The sequence below is a fragment of the Dasypus novemcinctus genome, chromosome X (genome assembly GCF_030445035.2).
Source record: "Dasypus novemcinctus isolate mDasNov1 chromosome X, mDasNov1.1.hap2, whole genome shotgun sequence".
Classification (NCBI taxonomy): Eukaryota; Metazoa; Chordata; class Mammalia; order Cingulata; family Dasypodidae; genus Dasypus; species Dasypus novemcinctus.
The window spans coordinates 78,463,429-78,482,566 of record NC_080704.1 but is presented as its reverse complement, the minus strand read 5'-3'; the positions used below and the strand labels follow the sequence as shown (position 1 = coordinate 78,482,566).

At 38.7% G+C, this 19,138-nt stretch overlaps 1 protein-coding gene across 1 annotated transcript in view; it reads left to right on the top strand.

The window, feature by feature from the left end:
* Positions 1-19,138, top strand: part of TEX11 (testis expressed 11) — a 546,877-nt gene that overhangs the window by 70,446 nt on the left and 457,293 nt on the right. The window lies entirely within an intron of this gene.

The following is a 19,138-nucleotide window of genomic DNA, read 5'->3' as shown; positions in this document are numbered from 1 at the left end:
TAATTGGCTTTTCCATATCTGCAAAAAAGACTTTTGGGAATCCCCCCCATCTTGTGGCTTTTTTGTGTGCTGTCTGCTCTCTGTGTTCATTTGCTGTGCGTTCTTCTTTGTCTGTATTTATTTGCTTTATTTCCCTCCCCCTTGCCCCTTGCTTGCTCTCTGCTCTCTGTGTCCATTCGCTGCGCACTCTTCTGTGTTTTTGCTTGTCTCCTTTTTTGATGTGTCACCTTGCTGAGTCAGCTCTCTGCGGTGTCTGTTGCCTGGGCGGCACTCTGTGGTGCTTGCGGCCGGGTGGCTCTTTGCAGCGTGCAGGCAAGCCTGCCTTCACAAGGAGGTTCCGGGATGTGAACCCAGGGCCTTCCATATGGTACGCGGGAGCCCAACTCATTGAGCCACAGAGCCTTCCTGACTGTTGGGATTTTATTGAGGCTGCTTTGAATTTGTAAATTAGTTTGGGTAGAGTTAATATCTTAACAATATTTAGTCTTCCAGTTCATGAACATGGAATGTGCTTCCATTTACTGAAGTCTTCTTTATTTCTTTTAGCAATGTTTTGTAGTATTATGAATATAGGTCCTTTATGTCCTCATTTAAGTTTATTTCTAAATATTTGAACCTTTTAGTTGCTATTATAAATGAATTTTTATTACCTCCTCAGATTGCTTATCATTAGTATATAGTAATGCTACTGATTCTGCACATTAATCTTTTATCCCACCAATTTGCTGAACTCATCTACTAGTTCTAGTAGCTTTATTGTGGATTATTCAGGATTTTCTAGATATAGGATGATATCATCAGTGAATAGTGCAAGTTTTACTTCTTCCTTTCCTATTTGGGTGCCTTTTATTTCTTTATCTAGCCTAATTGCTCTTGCTAGAACTTCTAGTACAATATTGAGTAATATTGGTAACGGTGGGCATCCTTTTCTTGTTCCTGATCTCAGCAGGAAAGCTTTCAGTCTTTGAGCATTGAGTACAGTGTTATTAGTAGTTGTGGGTTTTTCATACATGCACTTGACCATGTTGACAAAGCTTTCTTTTATTCCTATATTTTGGAATGTTTTTATCAAGAAAGGATGCTGTACTTTTTGAAATGCCTGTTGTGCATTAATTGAGAGGATCGTGATTTTTCATCTTCAGTTTATTTATGTGATATATTACATTAATTGATTTTTTTAAGATTTTATTTTTTATTTATTTCTCTCCCTTTCCCCCAACCTGTTGTCTGTTTTCTGTGTCCATTTGCTGTGTGTGTTCTTCAGTGTCTGCTTGGATTCTTGTCAGAGCACTGTGAATCTGTGTCTCTTTTTGTTGCATCATCATGCTGTGTCACTTCTCTGTGTGTGTGGCGCCACCCCTAGGCAGACTGTGCTTTTATCCTGCATTGAGTGGCTTCCCTCATGGGGCGCACTCCTTGCGTATCGGGCTCCCCTATGTGGGGGACACCCCTGCGTGGCACAGCACTCCTTGTGCACATCAGCACTGTGCATGGATGAGCTCACCACATGGGTCAGGAGGCCCTGGGTTTGAACTTTGGACCTCCCATGTGGTAGGCGGACACTATATCAGTTGAGCCAAATCTGCTTCCCTAATTGATTTTCTTGAGTTGAAAAACCCTTGCATACCTGGGATATAACCCACCTGATCATGATGCATAATTCTTCTGGTGTGCTTTTTTTTTTTTTCTTATTGCCCCCCTCCTTGTGGTTTGCTTGCTGTCTGCTTTTCTGTGTCCATTTACTGTGCATTCTTCAGTGTGTCTGTACTTATTATTAATTAATTACTTAATTTCTCCACCACTTGCAGTTTGCTTATCGTCTGCTCTTTGTGTCCATTCGCTGCATGCTCTTCTGTGTTTTTTTTTGTTGTTGCATCACCTTGCTGAGTCGGCTCTCCACGGTGCTTGCAGGTGAGCCTGCCTTCACAAGGAGGCCCCAGGATGAACCCAGGGCCTCCCATATGGTAGACAGGAGCCCAACTGATTGAGCCACAGCTGCTTTCCCCTGATGTGCTTTTGGATTAAGTTTGTGAGTATTTTGCTGTAGATTTTTCCATCTGTATTCATTAGAGATATTGGTCTGTAATTTTCTTTTTACATAGAATAATCTTTCTTTTTCATAGAATAAGTTTGGTAGCATTCCTTCCTGTGTATTTTTTTCCCAATTTTTATAAGCAAATCAATTTTATTGATGCGTATTAATAAAGCAAGCAATTTATCCAAATATACAATCAATGGTATTTGGTATAATCACATAGTTGTGTGTTCATCACTTCAGTCATTGTGAAAACATTTTAATTATTTCAATAATAATAATAGTATAGAAAAAAGACAAACAAAAAAGAAAATTCCTCACCTCTTAATCTGTTTCTCCTGCTGTACATAGCTGCTATTTCCAGCTATTCTTGCACAATTATTTATTTATTAAGCAGTTTTATTGAGATATATTCACATACTATATGATATAACCAAAGTGTATAGTCAATGACTTTTACTATAATCACAATGTTGTACATTCATCATCTCATAACTTTTGGAACAATTCATTACTCCAAAAAGAAAGACACCACACCTCTTAGCATTCCTTCCTTACCCTATGTAAGCACTAATCTAATTTCATCTTTACAAATTGATTATTTTCATGTTTTCTATAAATGGGGTCATACAATGTGTATTACTCTGTGTTTGGTCTCCTTCACTTAGTATGTTTTTTTGGTTTGATATTACATTTTGTGGTATTAACCTCCATTTGTTCAGCTTCATAGAAAAATGTGTCTTACATATGAAATTTTACCCATATTCATATTTTACATAGTATATTTAGTTCATAATAGGGCAGTCATACAGTATTTGTCCTTTTGTGTCTGGCTTGCTTCACTCAACATAATGTCCTCCAGGTTCATCCATGTTGTTATATGTTTCATGACTTCATTTCTTCTTACCACTGCATAATAGTCCATTGCATATATACTCCACAATTTGTTTATCCATTCTTCAGTTGAGGGATATCTGGATTTCCAGTTTTTGGGTATTATGAATAAAACTGCTATGAGCATTTGTGTGCAGATGTCTATTTGTGTCACTGCTCTCAGTACTTCTGGGCATATATCTAGCAATGGTATTGCCGGGTCCCATGGCAAATCTATATTTGAAAGAACTTGAGCAAGAGTGGTATTAGTTTATCTTTGTATGATTGGTAGAATTCACCTGTAAAGCCATATGGTCCTGGGCTTTTCATCTTTGGGAGGTTTTTGATGACACTTTCAATTTCTTGTGATTGATTTGTTGATGTCATCTATTTCTTTTACGGTAAGTTTAGGTTGTTCATGTGTTTCTAAGAATTTGTTCATCTCGTCTACGTTGTCTAGTTTTCTGGCATACAGTTGTTCATAGTATCCTCTTGTGATCTCTCTTCTTTCTGCAGGGTCAGTGGTAATATCCCCCCTTTCATTCCTGATTTTACGTTTTTGTGTCTTCTCTCTTTTACTTCTTTGTCAGTCTAGCTAAAGTTGATCAAAGAACCAACTTTTTTTTATTCTTCTGTTTTGTTTTCAATTTCATTTATTTCTGCTCTGATCTTTATTATTTCTCCCCTTTGGCTTGGATTGAGATTAGTTTGCTGTTCTCTTTCTACTTTTTCCAAGAGTGCAGTTAGATCTTCAGTTTTAGCTCTTTCTTCTTTTTTAATGTAAGTATTGAGGGCTATAAATTTCCCTTTTGGCACTGCCTTTGGTGTGTCCCATAGGTTTTTTTTTTAATTTTTTAAAATTTTTAAAAATTTTTTAAGGATTCATTTATTGATTTATTTCTCTCCCCCTCCCCAGTTGTCTGTTCTCTGTGTCCATTTGCTGCGTGTTCTTTGTCCGCTTCTGTTGATGTCAGCAGCATGGGAATCTGTGTTTCTTTTTGTTGCGTCATCTTGTTGTGTCAGCTCTCCGTGTGTGCGGCGCCATTCCTGGGCAGGCTGCACTTTTTTCTCGCTGGGTGGCTCTCCTTACGGGGCGCACTCCTTGCACGCATCAGCACTGTGCATAGGCCAGCTCCACATGGGTCAAGGAGGCCCGGGGTTTGAACCGCGGACCTCCCATGTCCCATAGGTTTTGATATGTTGTGTTCTTATTCTCACTTGATCAAGATATTTATACATTTCTCTTGCAATTGCAATTTCTTCTCAGACTCACTGATTATTTCAGAGTGCATGTTTAATCTCCTTATATTAGTAAATTTTCCGTTTTCTCTATCTGTTATTGATTTCCAGCTTCATTCCATTAGGTTCAGAAAAAGTTTTTGTATCATTTATATATTTTTAATTTTATTGACTCTTGTCTTCTGACCCAACATATGGTCTATACTGGAGAAGGGTCCATGAGCACTTGAGAAGAACGTATATCCTGCTGTTTGGGGGTGTAATGCTCTATAAATGTCTCTTTGGTCTAGCTCATTTATTATATTATTCAAGCTGTTTCTTATTTATCTTCTATCTAGATGTTATATCCAATGCTGGGAGTGGTGTACTGAATTCTCCAACTATTATTGTAGAGATGTCTATTTTTCCCTTCAGTTTTACCAGTGTGTGCTTCATGTAACTTGGGGCACCCATGTTAAGTGCATAAATATTTATTATAATTATATCTTTTTGGTGAATATTATTTTTATACAGTGACCTTTGTCATCTCTTATAACACTATATGTGCAATATTAGTATTGCTACTCCAGATCTTTTTTGGTTACTATTTGTGCGGAATATGTTTTTTTCAATCTTTCACTTTCAACCTGGTTGTGTCCTTAAATCTGAGTTGAGTCTCTTGTAGACAGCATATGGATGGCTCATTTTTTAAAATCCATTCTGACAATCTGTGTATTTTCATGGGAAATTCAAACCATTAACATTCAGTGTTATTGTTAAGACATTTCTTACTTTGGCCATTTTATTCTTTGGCTTTCTGTTGTTTTATATAACTATTTTCTGTTTTTTACCCTTAAATTTACCTGTCCTAATAATCTTCATTTCTGTACTATTCTCCAAGTCTCTTGCCCTTATTTTTTCTTTCCTGATGCAAGCACTCTCTTTAGTATCTCTTGTACATCTTGTTTTTCAGTAACATAGTCTCATTTTTAAATAATTTTTAAAAAATTTTTTACAGGTAATTAGATTGTAAAAATGTCATATAAAAATAAAGGGGGGAAATGGATGTAGCTCAAGCATTTGGGCTCCTGCCCACCACATAGAAGGCCCATGGTTCTATGCCCAGGGCCTTCTGGTGAAGGCAAGGTGGCGTGTGTGGCAAGCAAGCCCATGCAGAATGCTGGCCTGCACCGAGTGCCAGCCCATGTGGTGTATGCACAGTAGTGATGCCCTGTGCAGGAGTGCTATCCCGTGCAGGAGTGCTGGCCCACGCAGAGAGCTGGCGCAGGGCCCATGCAGAGAGCTGGTGCAGCAAGATGATGCAACAAAAAGAGACACAGAAGAGAAATAATGAGATGCAGCAGACCAGGGAGCTGAGGTGGTGCAAGAGAATGATTGCCCACTCCGGAAGGTCTCAGGATCAGTTCCCAGAGCTGCCTAATGAGAATACAAGCAGACACAAAAGAATACACAGCGAATGGACACAGAGAGCAGACAGTAGAGGGAGGAGAAATAAATTAATCTTTAAAAAATATATAAATAGGAGATTCCCGTATGCCCCACTCCCCACACCTTCCACATTTTCCCATATTAACAACGTCCTTCATTAGTGAGGTACATTCATTGCAATTGATGAACACATTTTGGAGCATTGCCACTAAGCACGGATTAAAGTTTGCATTGTAGTTTACAGTCTTTCCCACCCAATTCTGTAGGTTATGGCTTGATTTATAATGGTCTGTATCTGTTGTTGCAGTGTCATTCAGAACAATTCCCAAATCCCCAAAGCACCTCTGTATTATACCTGTTTTTCCCTCTCCCTGTACTTAGAACCTCCAGTGGCCACTGTCTCCATATCAATGATATAATTTCTTCCATTGCTAGAATCACAATAGGTCTACTTTAGTCCATAGTTCATTCCCCAATCCTGAAGATTCTGGGATGGTGATGCCCACTCCACCTCTAATTGAGGAGGGGGCTGTGATCCCATAGGGCCAATGGATGAGACTCTCTTGCTTGCAATTGCAGACTGTCACAGTTCCTTGGTATGGTAGTTGTCCATCATGATCTCCATATTAGTTGTCTTGGGTGAGACCAATGAACTGTAGAGTGGGTGTTGCAACTCCATTCAGATTCAGGGCTGGGGCAGGCTTTTAGGGAGTGTGTGTGTTCATCTTGCTATAGTGTGTTATAACAGTGGGTGGAGACCCATATAATGAGCAGCAAGGTTGTGGACTCCCATCTTGGGGAGGACTGCTATGTTCTCAAATAGAGGGGCGAGAGTGTCTCAAGGGAATAGGCAGTACCTAATAGGGGAGGACAGACCAGTATGTCAAGACCTCAGTGTTGTTGCAAGTAGCTATGAATCTTGTCCTTCAAGTAGTTAACGCTGGTGGTTGCTGTGGGTCCCGAAGTGGGGGGAGGAATAGAATAGATGGAACATGGGGTATTTTGGGGGAGATGGAAGTGTTTTACATGATCTTGCTATGATGGATACAGGCCATGTTGAATTGCATCAAAGTTCATAAAAGTGTATGGTCCAAAATGTAAACCATAATGTAAACCATTTACATAGTTGGTAAATGGTTCGATATTTTTACATCAGTTGTAACAAACATAGTCTCTTGATTTTTGTCAGTGAAGGCTTTGAACTTACCTTCATTTTTTTTGTAAAGGGGATTTATTTGGGGTAGAAGCTTACAGTTACCAGGCCATAAAGCATACGTTATTCCCTTACCAAAGCCTTTTGCCATGTGTTAGAGCAAGACAGCTGCTGATGTCTGCCAGAGTTCAGGCTTCCTGGGTTACTCTCTTCCCAGGGCTCACTTCTCTCTGGGCTCAGGGTTCCTCTCTTCCCAGGGCTTGCTTGTCTCCAGGCTCAGGGTTCCTCTCTTCCTGGAGCTTGCTTCTCTTTCCTCACAACCAAGCTCCTCTGTGTGCTTACTTCCCAGGGCTCCAGCTCAAGACTTCAACATCAAAACTCCAACATCAAAACTCCAACCTCCCTTCTCTGTGGTGCACTTTTTTTCTTACCTTCATTTTTGAAAGACAGTTTTGCCAGATACAGAATTCTTGGCTGGCAGTTTTTCTCTCTCAGTACTTAGATACATCATACCACTTTCTTCTCACCTCCATGGTTTCTGATGAGAGGTCAGCACTTACTCTTATTGAAGTTCCTTTGAATGTGATGCTTTGCTTTTCTCTTGTGGTTTTCAGAATACTCTTTATCTCTATTTGTCATTCTGAAGAGTAGGTGCCTGTGATTAGGTTTATTTGGATTTATTCTGTTTGGGGTGTGTTGTCCTCAGATATTGATATTTGTTATCTTTCATAAGCATTGTGAAGTTTTTGGTCATTATTTCCTCAAATATTCTTTCTGCCCCTTTTCTGTTCTCTTCTCCTTCTAGGACAACAATAATGCGTATATTTGTGTGTTTCATGTTTTCATGCAATCACTGAGAGCCTGTTCAATTTTTTTTCCATTCTTTTCTCTTTCTATTCTCCTGTCTTTTTAGATCAGATATTCTGTCCTTGATATCACTGTCTTTCATCATTCAAATCTCTATTATTGCTTCTGATATATTTTTAATTCCATTCATTGCGTCTTTCATTCCCATAAGCTCTATTATTTTTCTTTGCAATCTTTCCATTTTTTTTCCTTACCCATTGTCTCCTTTTGTTTATCCAGGTTTTTATTTCTTTTTTTAATCTATTTTATTGCTACATATTAATACAGCATAAATCCATCTGAAGTGTATAATCAGTGGTATTATGTGTAATCACTTGTGTATTCATCACTTCAGTCATTCTTAGAGCATTTTCATTATTCCAATAATAATTAAAAACAAAAAACAAAGAAATAAAACTCATCACTTCCCAACCTCTGTATGCTTCACTGCTGTCTATACATAGCTGGTATTCTATTTCCGTCTCTCTAGTATATTTATATTTATATTTTGTAAAAACAGTCTTATATACAATATCACCCATATTTGTGTTTTTCATGATGTTTTACCATCTTATACGGTCCCATGTTACATTTTTTTTAGCTCTTCTTGTAATATACATGTCCTTACTTTCCCTTTTGACCACTGTCATACCCATATAATAGCTCTGCTAGTTACAAACACCATGATTTGCTTTCACCATTTCTATTCATTCCGAAACAACCTTTTTTTTTTTACCAATTATACACAGATTAACCTCAGCGTCCCTTTCTCTAACTACATTCTATTCTCTGGTGACTTATATTCTAGCTATAAACTCCATGAGTTTACACAGTATATTTAGTTCATAATAGTGCAATCATGCAGTGTTTGTCATTTTGTGTCTGGCTTGCATCACTCAACATAATGTCCTCCAGCTTCATCCATGTTTTTATATGCTTCATGACTTGGTTTCTTCTTACAGCTGCATAATATACCATCCTGTGTATACACCACAATTTCTTTATCTATTCATCAGTTGATGGGCACTTGGGTTGTTTCCAGCTTTTGGCAAATGTGAATAATGCTGCTATGAACATTGGTATACAGGCGTCTGTTTGTGTCTGTGCTCTCAGTTCTTCTGGGTATATACTTAGTAATGGTATTGCTGTGTCACATGGCAAGTCTATATTCAACTTCCTTAGGAAATGCCAAACAGTCCTCCAAAGTTGTTGTACCATTCTACATTTGCACCAACAGTGAATAAACGTTCCTATCTCTCCACCTCCTCTCCAACATTTACAGTTTTCTCACTTTTTAATAGTGGCTAGTCTAATAGGTGTGAATGATATCTCATTGTACTTTTTATTTGCATTTCCTTAATTGCTAGTAAAGGTGAACATTTTTTCTTGTATTTCTTTGACATTTGTATTTCTTCTTTGGACAATTGTCTTTTCAGGTCTTTTGCCCAGTTTTTAACCAGGTAATTTGTCTTTTTATTGTTTAGGTTTATAATCTCTTTGTTTATTATGAATATTCAACCGTTACTGGGTACGTGATTGCCAAATAATTTCTGCTATTGTGTCAGCTGCCTTTTCATCCTTTTTACAAAGTCCTTTGAGATGCAAATGGATTTAATTTTGAGGAGGTCCCTTTTATCTATTTTTTCTTTTGTTGCTTGTGTTTTGGGTGTAAAGTGTAAGAAAGTACCAGCTATCACAAGATCTTTTTTTTTTTTTGAAAAAGTGAAAAAGCTTTATTTTTGACATTTTGCCTTTTATGTACAGGTGTTGCTCTGTATATATATACAGTGGCAAGGCAATTTCTTCTGTTTCTTTCTCAATGTCTACCTCCTTTCATTTTTTTTTCCTGATTATTAAGTTTCTCTTGACATAAGTTTTAGATCACAGTAATTCACATATACAATATATGGTACACCCACATTTCCAACATCAAACCCTTTGTCCCTTCCCCAACAGTGATCTTTTTACATGTTCATATTATATTTGCTGCAGCTAATGTACAAATATTGAAACAATAGCTTTCAAACATAGTTCCGCTTGAATTTACATTATGGTTTATATTTTAGAATATAAAATTTTCTAAATTTTTAATTATCTTATGTTTTACATTATGGTTTACATTTTAGCCTATAGACTTTTATACATTTTTGGTGTAATTTAACATGACCTTTATCCTGGCATGATCTTATAGAACACTTCCGTTGCCCCACAGTTACCCTGATTTCATGTATACAACACGTCTTTCCCCTTCCCCTCAGGGTCCACCATGACAATCAATCTTCATTACTTGAGGGACCATATTCAGAGATACTTGCAAAAATGCTGAGGGCTTGACATACTTGACTGCCCTAATCCATTGGGAGCCACGGATTCTCTCAAGAGATACAATTCCCTCTGTTTGAGAACATCAGTCCTCCCCAAGATATGGGAATACCTTCACTCTCACTGTATGTGTCTCCACCCAATGATATAATCCACTATGACAAAATGAGCACTCACACACTCCCCAGAAGCTTGTACTGTATCAGATGCGCCCCCGTTAAGCATCCCAAACATGCAGCCTTCCATATTACATTCTCTAAAGAGTTCTCTCTGTACCACAATTTCAACAACATATCTGACAATCTCCCATGATCAAATGCTCCCCTCACACTCTCCCCAATTTCTTGGGCAACCTGACCGATCATCCCACCCCTAGTGCCCCTAAAGCCCATGCAGCCCCACCCAAAATTATCCCTATGCCCCCATTTTATCCCTTTCCTGTACAAATACTTACCTCCAGCTTATCATAGATTTCACCCAAGTAGCTGTCAGCTCACTACCTTCCTCTACCCTCCAACTACCTTAAAGTTTATCATCCAGTCTCTAACTCTCTGAGACAGCTCATATCAGAGATGTCATGTAGTATTTTTTTTTTTTTAAATTCATTTTTTAAAAATATTACATTCAAAAAACATGAGGTCCCCATTCACCCCCAACGCCCCCACCCCACCACTCTCCCCACAGCAACACCTCTCCCCCATCATCATGACATATCCATTGCATTTGGTGAGTACATCTCTGGGCATTGCTGCACCTCATGGTCAATGGTCCACATCATAGCCCATACTCTCCCACGTTCCATCCAGCGGGCCATGAGAGAATCTACAATATCCGGTAATTGTCCCTGTAGCACTACCCAGGACAACATCAAGTCGCCAAAATGCCTCCACATCTGATCTCCTCCTCCCATTCCCCACAACCAACAGCCACCATGGCCACTTTTTACACACCAATGCCACATTTTCTTGATTACTAACCACAATAGTTCATGAATAGAATATCAGTAAGTCCACTCTAACCTTTACTGTATTCCTCCTTCCTGTGGACCTTGGATTGGTTGTGTCCATTCCACATCTATGTCAAGAGGGGGCTTAGATTCCACATGGATACTGGATGCGATCCTCCTGCTTTCAGTTGTAGGCACTCTAGGCTCCATGGTGTGGTGGTTGACATTCTTCAACTCCATGTTAGCTGAGTGGGGTAAGTCCAATATATCACAAGACCTTGAAGATGTTTTCCTATATTTTCTTCTGGAGTTTTATGGTTGTTGCTTTTCTATTTAGGTCCTTGATTGATGTTGAGTAAATTTTTGTATAAGATGTGATATAGGGGTCTTCTTTCTTTCTTTTGGATATGGCTATCCAGTTCTCCCAGCACCATTGGTTGAACAGACTGTTCTGGTCCAGCTGGGAAGGCTTGACAGCTTTGTGGGTGTCTATTTCTGAGTTCTCGATTCAGTTCTTTTGGTCAATGTGTCTGCCTTTATGCCAGTACCACACTATTTTTACCACTAAGTAATATGCTTTAAAGTCTGGAAGTGATAGTTTTCTAAGTTTGCTCTACATTTTGAAGATTTTATCCTTCCACATAAATTTGATAATTGGCTTTTGCATTAGTTCAAAATTTGCTGTTGAGATTTTTATTGGGATTCGGTTGAATCTGTAAGTAAGTTTGGGTAGAATTGACATTTTAACAATATTTAGTCTTTCAGTACATGAACACAGAATGTCCTTCCATTTATTTAAGTCTTCTTCAGTTTTTTTAGCAATGTTTTGTGGATTTCTGAATACATATTCTTTGTTCTTGGTTAAATTTATTCCTAAATATTTTATTGTTTTAGTTGTTACTTTAATAAATTTTTTCTGATTTCCTCCTCAGATTACACATCAGTAGTGTATAGAAACACCTGATTTTTGTGTATTAATCTTGTATCCCGACACTTTGCTGAACTCCTCTTTTTGTTCTAGTAGGTTTTTTGTGGAGTTTTCAGAAGATTCTAGATACAGGATATTTTTTTTTAAGATTTATTATTTATTTCTCTCCCCTTCCCCCTGCCCTCGCTGTTGTTATCTGCTCTCTGTGTCCATTCGCTGTGTGTTCTTCTGTGTCCGCTTGCATTCTTGTCAGGCGGCACCGGGAATCTGCATCATTTTTTTGTTGTGTCATCTTGCTGCATCAGTTCTCCGCGTGTGCGGCACCACTCCTAGGCGGGCTATGCTTTTATCGTGTGGGGCAGCTCTCCTTACGGGGTGCACTCCTTGCACGTGGTGCTCTCCTATGCGGGGGACACCACTGCGTGGCACGTCACTCCTTACGCGCATCAGCACTGCTCGTGGGCCAGCTTACCACACATGTCAGGAGGCCCTGGACCTCCCATGTGGTAGGCAGATGCTCTATCAGTTGAGCCAAATTCGCTTCCTTAGATACAAGATTATATCATCAGTGAATAGTGGAAGTTTTGCTTCTTCCTTTTCTATTTGGGTATCTTTTTATTTCTTTATCTAGCCTAATTGCTCTAGCTAGAATCTCTAGCACAATATTCGGTAACAATGGTGACAGTGGGCATCCTTGTCATGTTCCTGATCTCAGTGGGAAAGGTTTCAGTCTTTTGCCATTGAGTGCAATGCTAGCTGTAAGTTTTTCATAAATGCACTTTACCATATTGAGAAACCTTCCTTCTATTCGTATCTTTGGAGTGCTTTTATTAAGACAAAGGGCACTGTATTTTGTCAAATGCATTTTGTGCAGCAATCAAGAGGATCATATGATTTTTCTTCAATTTATCATAGTGTTTTATTACACTAATTGAGTTTTTGTATGTTGAACCACCCTTGCATACCTGGGATAAAACCCAATTGTTTGTGATATATAATTCTATTAATGTGCTTTAAATTGTGTTTGCAAGTATTTTGTTAAGATTTTTTGCATCTATATTCATTAGAGATATTGGTCTGTAATTTTCTTTTTTGTGGTATCTTTATCTGGTTTTGGTATTTGGGTGATGTTGGTTTCATAGAATGAGTTTGGTATCATTCTTTCCTGTTCAGTTTTTTTGAAAGAGTTTGGGCAAGATTGGTATTTGATTGTCTTTGAATGATTGATAAAATTCACCTGTGAAGCCATTCAGTCCTGGACTTTGCTTCTTTGGGAGGCTTTTGATGACTGTTTTGATCTCTTCACTTGTGATTGGTTTGTTGAGGTCTTCTATTTCATCCAGGGTCAGTGTAGGTGGTTCATTTGTTTCTAGGAATTTGTCCATTTTGTCTGCTTTGTCTAGTTTTTTGGCATACAGCTATTCATAGTATCCTTTTATGATCTCTTTTATGTGTGTGTGGTCAGTGGTAATGTCCACCATCTCATTTCTTTTATTTCTTTGCATATTCTCTATTTTTTCCTTTGTCAGTCTGTTTGTCAATTTTGTTGATTTTTCTCAAAGAACTCACTCTTGATTTTGTTGATTTTCTCTATTGCTTTTTTGTTTTCAATTTCATTTATTTATGTTATAATATTTACTGTTTCTTTCCTTCAGCTTGGTTTGGGATTAGTTTGCTGTTTTGTTTTTTTTTCTAATTCCTTCAGGTATGAAGTTATATCTTCAATTTTAGCTCTTCTTTTTTTTTACTACAAGCATTGAAGGCTATAAATTTCCTTTGCAGCTCTGCCTTTGCAGTGTCCCATAGGTTTTGATATGTTTTGTTCTAATTTTTTTTAATCTCAAGATATTTGCTGAATTTTCTTGCAGTATCTTCTTTGACCCAATGATTATTTAAGAGTGTGTTGCTTAATCTCCATATATTTATGAATTTTCCCTTTTTCATCCATTATTGGTTTCCAGCTTCATTCTGTTAAATGATCATAGAAAGTGTTTTGTATAATTTTAATCTTTTTAAATTTATTGAGAACTGTTTTGTGACCCAACATATTGTTTAACTTGGAGCAGGATCCATGAGCACTTGAAAAGACTGTATATCATGCTGTTTTGGGGTGCATTGCTCTATAGATGTCTGCTGGTCTAATTCATTTTTCTTATTATTCAGTTTCTTTGTTTCTTTATTCCCTGTCCAGATATTCTATCTGATACTTAGTGTGGTGTATTGACGTCTCCAACAATTATTGTAGAGACATCTGTTTCTCCCTTCAGTTTTGCCAGTGTGTTCCTCATGTATCTTGGGGCAATCAGGTTAGGTGCATAAATATTTAGTATATTTATTCTTGTTGAATTGCCCCTTTCATTAATATGTAATGACCTTCTTCACCCCTTTTAACAGTTTTGCCTTTAAAATCAATTTTGCCTGATATTAGTATCACTACTCCAGCTCTTTTTTGGTTACTATTTGCAGGAAATATCCCTTCCCAACCTTTCACTGTTAAACTGGCTGTGTCCTTACATCTGAGGAGAGTCTCTTCTAGACAGCCATATAGATGGCACATATTTTTTATCCATTCCATCAGTTTGTGTGTTTTGATTGGGAAGTTTGAGCCACTAACATTCAATGTTATTACTGTGAAGGGTGTACTTTCTTTATCCATTTGATTTTTGGCTCTCTTTGTCATTTTATTCTACTGTTTGTCTTCTTACCCTTTAGTTTACCCTTCTGATAATCTTGATTTCTACATTCTTCTCCAAATCTGTCACCCTTGTTTTTTCCTTTCATGCAGCAGTGCTCCCTTCAGTATCTCTTGCAATTCTGGTCTTTTGTTAACATATTCTATCAGTTTTTGTTTGTCTGTGAAGACTTTGAACTCATCCCCATTTTTGAAGGACAGTTTTGCGGGATACAAAATTCTTGGATGGCAGGTTTTCTCTTTCAGTACCTTAAATACATCCTATCACTTTCTTTTCTCCATAGTTTCTGATAAGCATTTGGCACTTAATCTTATCGAGTTTCCCTTGTATGTGATGCTTTGCTTTTCTCTTGCTGTTTTCAGAGTCCTCTCTTTATCTTTGATATTTGTCATTCTAAATAGCAGGTTTCTCAGTCTATTCTGATATATTCTGTTTGGAGTGCATTGTCCTTCTTGTATATTGGTATTCATATCTTAAAGGCTGGGAAATTTTCATTAATTATTTCCTCAAATATTTTTTCTGCCCCCTTTCCATACTTGTCTCCATCTGGGACACTGACAACCGTATATTTGTGCATTTCACACTGTCATTCAGTTGGCTGAGGAGCTCTTCCGTTTTTTCCATTCTCTTTTCTTTCTCTTATCCTATCTTTTCCAGTTCAGATGTTCTGTCTTTAAAATCACTAATTCTGTCTTTGAGCAATTCAAATCTGTTCTTATGTGCCTCTAATATATTTTTAATCTCATCCATCATTTCTTTCATTCCCATAATGTTTGTTACTTTTCTTTTCAGGCTTTCAAATTGTTCTTTGTGCTTACCCAGTGTCTTCTTAATATCCTTTTTTTCTTTAGTCATATTTTCTTTAAATTTTTTATATGATTTAGGAGAGTTGTGTAATTATCACTGATTAATTTTCTTAAATCCTGTATCTCTTCAGGATATTTTGTTTCTTCCTTTGGCTGTGCCATTTCCTCCTGTTTTTTAGTATGGCTTGTAATTATTTGCTGATGTCTAGGCATCTGAATATGTTGGTGAATTTACTCTAATGGCTAATTTCTCTGTCTTCCTTATCCTTTCCCCCTCCCCACCATTCTTTTTTGATATTTGGTTCAATTTATTGTAATTTTTTAAAATTGCCCAGCTTAAGTTTTCAAAATCAGGCCATGGACTCACTAATGTGGTACATATTTTCTCCCTGGGGTTACTATACAGAGAGAACCCCAAACAGATTTTGCCCATGCAATTTCCATACTGGCCAGTAGATGGCACTTGTCGGCACACCTTTCCACGCAGGTGTTTCAGTCTCTAATTTCCTGTGTTCCTGCATTGAAGCTCCAGAACGGGATTCAAAGTGCGCTCTGCTGGCCGAATTCACTGAAGAAAAGCCCCCCCACCTTTCCATTGAAACAGCTGAAAGGATGGAAGATGTCTGTTCCCTCTCAGTCAACTCTAGTGATCCAGGGGTTTTTCCCCCAGCTCAATATCTTGTGGTTTGGGAGCAGAGTCCTTCCAGGCCCCTGGGGGGTTTTGTAGCTCAGTTTGTTGTTTCGAGTTCTTCATCTCTGTCCCTCTCCCTTGTGGGAGTTGTGTAGACCTTTTCTGGTCTGCTTGACCCCCAAAGCAGGTCCCTCAGACAGCTTTTGGATCTTTCTCTGTTGTTCTTGTCAGAGCATTGAGCCTTGCTTGTAATTCTGATACCATCTTCCCACAATCCCCTTTGTCTTCTTAATATCATTTATCTCTTTAGTCATAATTTCCTTCATCTCTTTGAATTGAGTTAGGAAATTTGTGTGATTATCATTGATTAGTTGTCTTAAATCCTGTATTTCATCAGGATATTTGGTTCATTTGGCTGGGCCATCTCTTACTGTTTCCTAGTATGACTCGTAATTTTTTGCTGATGCCTAGGCATCTGAATATGTTGGTGAAATTACTGATGGCCAATTTCTTTCTTTTGCCTAGTGGTTTTGGTTCATGGCTCTTCTTTGATTTTTGGTTCACCTGTTTCTGAGTCTTTAAAATTGCCCAGTTTAAATTACCAAATTGGGCCAGGACTCACTAGTGTTGTGCAGAAGTTCTCCCAGGGGTTTGGGTCAAATTGACCTAAAAGCAGTTTGTGTCCTTGCAGTTTTCCCGGCAGGTCCCACATGGCATAGATAGGTGAATCTTTCTGGGGAGTTGTCTCTTTCAACCTCCACTTGCCCGTGATTCTGGTCTGGCCAGAGCCAAGATTCAGAGTGTGCTTTGCTGGCCAAATTCATTCAGGAGAAACCATTCTCTCTGGCCTCTGACACACCTTCCCTCTTCCCAGGGAGGTAGTCATCTGTTCCCCTCTCAGTTGGCTGCAGTGAACCATGGGTTTTATTCAGGCTGCCCACCCTGATAGTGGGGGATGGATGCTGTGCCTGTCTACTGTGGGACAACTCACAGTTGTCATTTTGGGTTCTTTCACTGTCCATTGTCCTCCTGGAGGTTGTACAGCACTGTTGTGGTGTGTTGACCCCCAAAGCAGGTCCCTTGGATAGCTTTTTGCCACTTCTCCATTGTTTTTGTGAGATATTTTAGCCCTGCCTACCTACTCTGCTGCCTTCTTCCTGGAAATTCTCCCTAACTTCCCTTTTGATTTCCTCTTTAACCCACTGGTAGTTTAAGAGTACTTTGATTAATTTCTACATATATTTAAATTTTCTAATTCTCACTCTGATTTTGATTTCTAGCTTCATTCTCTTGTGGTTGGAGAAGATAAATTGTATGGTTTCCATATTTTTGGATTTATTGAGACTTGTTTTGTGGCTCAACATGTTGTCCATTCTGTAGAAAGATCCATGTGCATTCTAGAAGCATGTGTATTCTGTTATTATGTGAAGTGTTCTATATGTCTGTTAGGTCTAGTTCATTTAGAATATCTTTCAAGTATTACATTTTCTTACTGATGTTTTGACTAGGTGTTTTATCCATTCATCAAGATGGTTTATTATATTTCCTACTATTAATGTAGAAATGTCCATTTTCCCCTTCAAATCTGTCAGTAGTTGCTTCACATATTTTGGAGCTCTCCTGTTTGGTGCATATATATTTATAATTGTTACATCTTCTTGTTGAATTAATCTCTTTATCATTATATAATAACCATATTTCCCCCTCATAACAGTTTTTTACTAAAAGTGTATTTTATCTGATAGAGCTACCCCAGCTCTCGTTTGTGACTATTTGCATGGTATGTTTTTTCCATGCTTTTACTTTCAAACTACTTTTATCTTTCCATTTAAATGTGAGTTTCTTTCTTTTTTTTTTTTTTTTTTTTTTTTTTTTGGATTTGGTAAGTACATCTTTGGGCACCTCTGCACCTCATATACATTGGTTCACATCATGGCCCATACTCTCCTCTATTCCATCATGTAGGCCCTGTGAGGATTTACAATGTCCGGTGATTATCTCTGAAGCACCATCCAGGGCAGCTCCATGTCCCGAAGACGCCTCCACCTCTCATCTCTTCCTGCCTTTCCCCATACCCTTTGTCCATTATGTCCACTTTTCCCAATCCAATGCCACCTCTTCTATGTGGACACTGGATTGGTTGTGTCCATTGCACCTTTATGTCAAGAGGAGGCTCAGATTCCACCTGGATGCTGGATGCAATCCTCCCATTTTCAGTTGTAATCACTCTAGGCTCCATGGTGTGGTGGTTGTCCTTCTTCACCTCCATCTTAGCTGAGTGTGGTAAGTCCAATAAATCAGATTGTAGGTGCTGGAGTCTGTTGAGGCTCAGGATCTGGCTATCACATTGTCAGTCCAGAGATTCAAATCCCCTAAATATATCTTAAACCCCAACATTAACTGCACCTCCATCGCATTAGCATGAAAGTCTTATGAAGGGAGATCCCATCTGAGTCCAGATTCATCACACATAAACACCATTTCCAAAGAGGGGCCATCTGCCCTGGTAGTTAACCCCATCGGCCATGACCATAACTCCCATGGGTCTCCCTAGCCCTCAAAGGAACCAATATCTGGGGGTTGTATCTGCTTTATCTGTCTCTCTGACTCTGCTCAGTTGTGCATGAGGGCAAACCTTCTGCCAGCCTCCAGACTCTTTTTTAGAAACTCGTAGCCATATAAACTCATTTCTCCTTTCCATTTCCCCCTTACTTTAGGTCAAACAGCATTTTAAAGTCATGGTATTTTATGTAGACATGGATATTCTGCTGATCCGCATTGAACCTTCCGTATAAGGTCATTTTCCAGTTGCATCATCAGTTGGTAGTTGATAGTGGTCCCTCGTTGCCAGGGAGGCTCATCCCCGGGTGTCATGTCCCACGCTGGGGGGAAGGCATTGCATTTACATGCTGAGTTTGGCTTCGAGACTGGCCACATTTGAGTAACATGAAGGCTGACAGAAGGAAATTCCCAGGCACAAAGTTGCTCTAGGCCTTGTTATTATTTTGGGTTTATCAGCTCACAAGCATAGTCATTAGTATCAGGGGCTCACTGTTGAACCCTCACTCCCTCCCGGTCCCCACCACTGTACCTGGGAGACTGTCGCTGCTCCCCTAGGGACCACGACAGAGCACCACTGGCCAGGAACCCAGTACCCCCCCTACTGTGGTTTTTAATTGTTGCCACTATGAGTATATCCAAACATTGCCATGCACCCTGGATAAATGTGAGTTTCTTG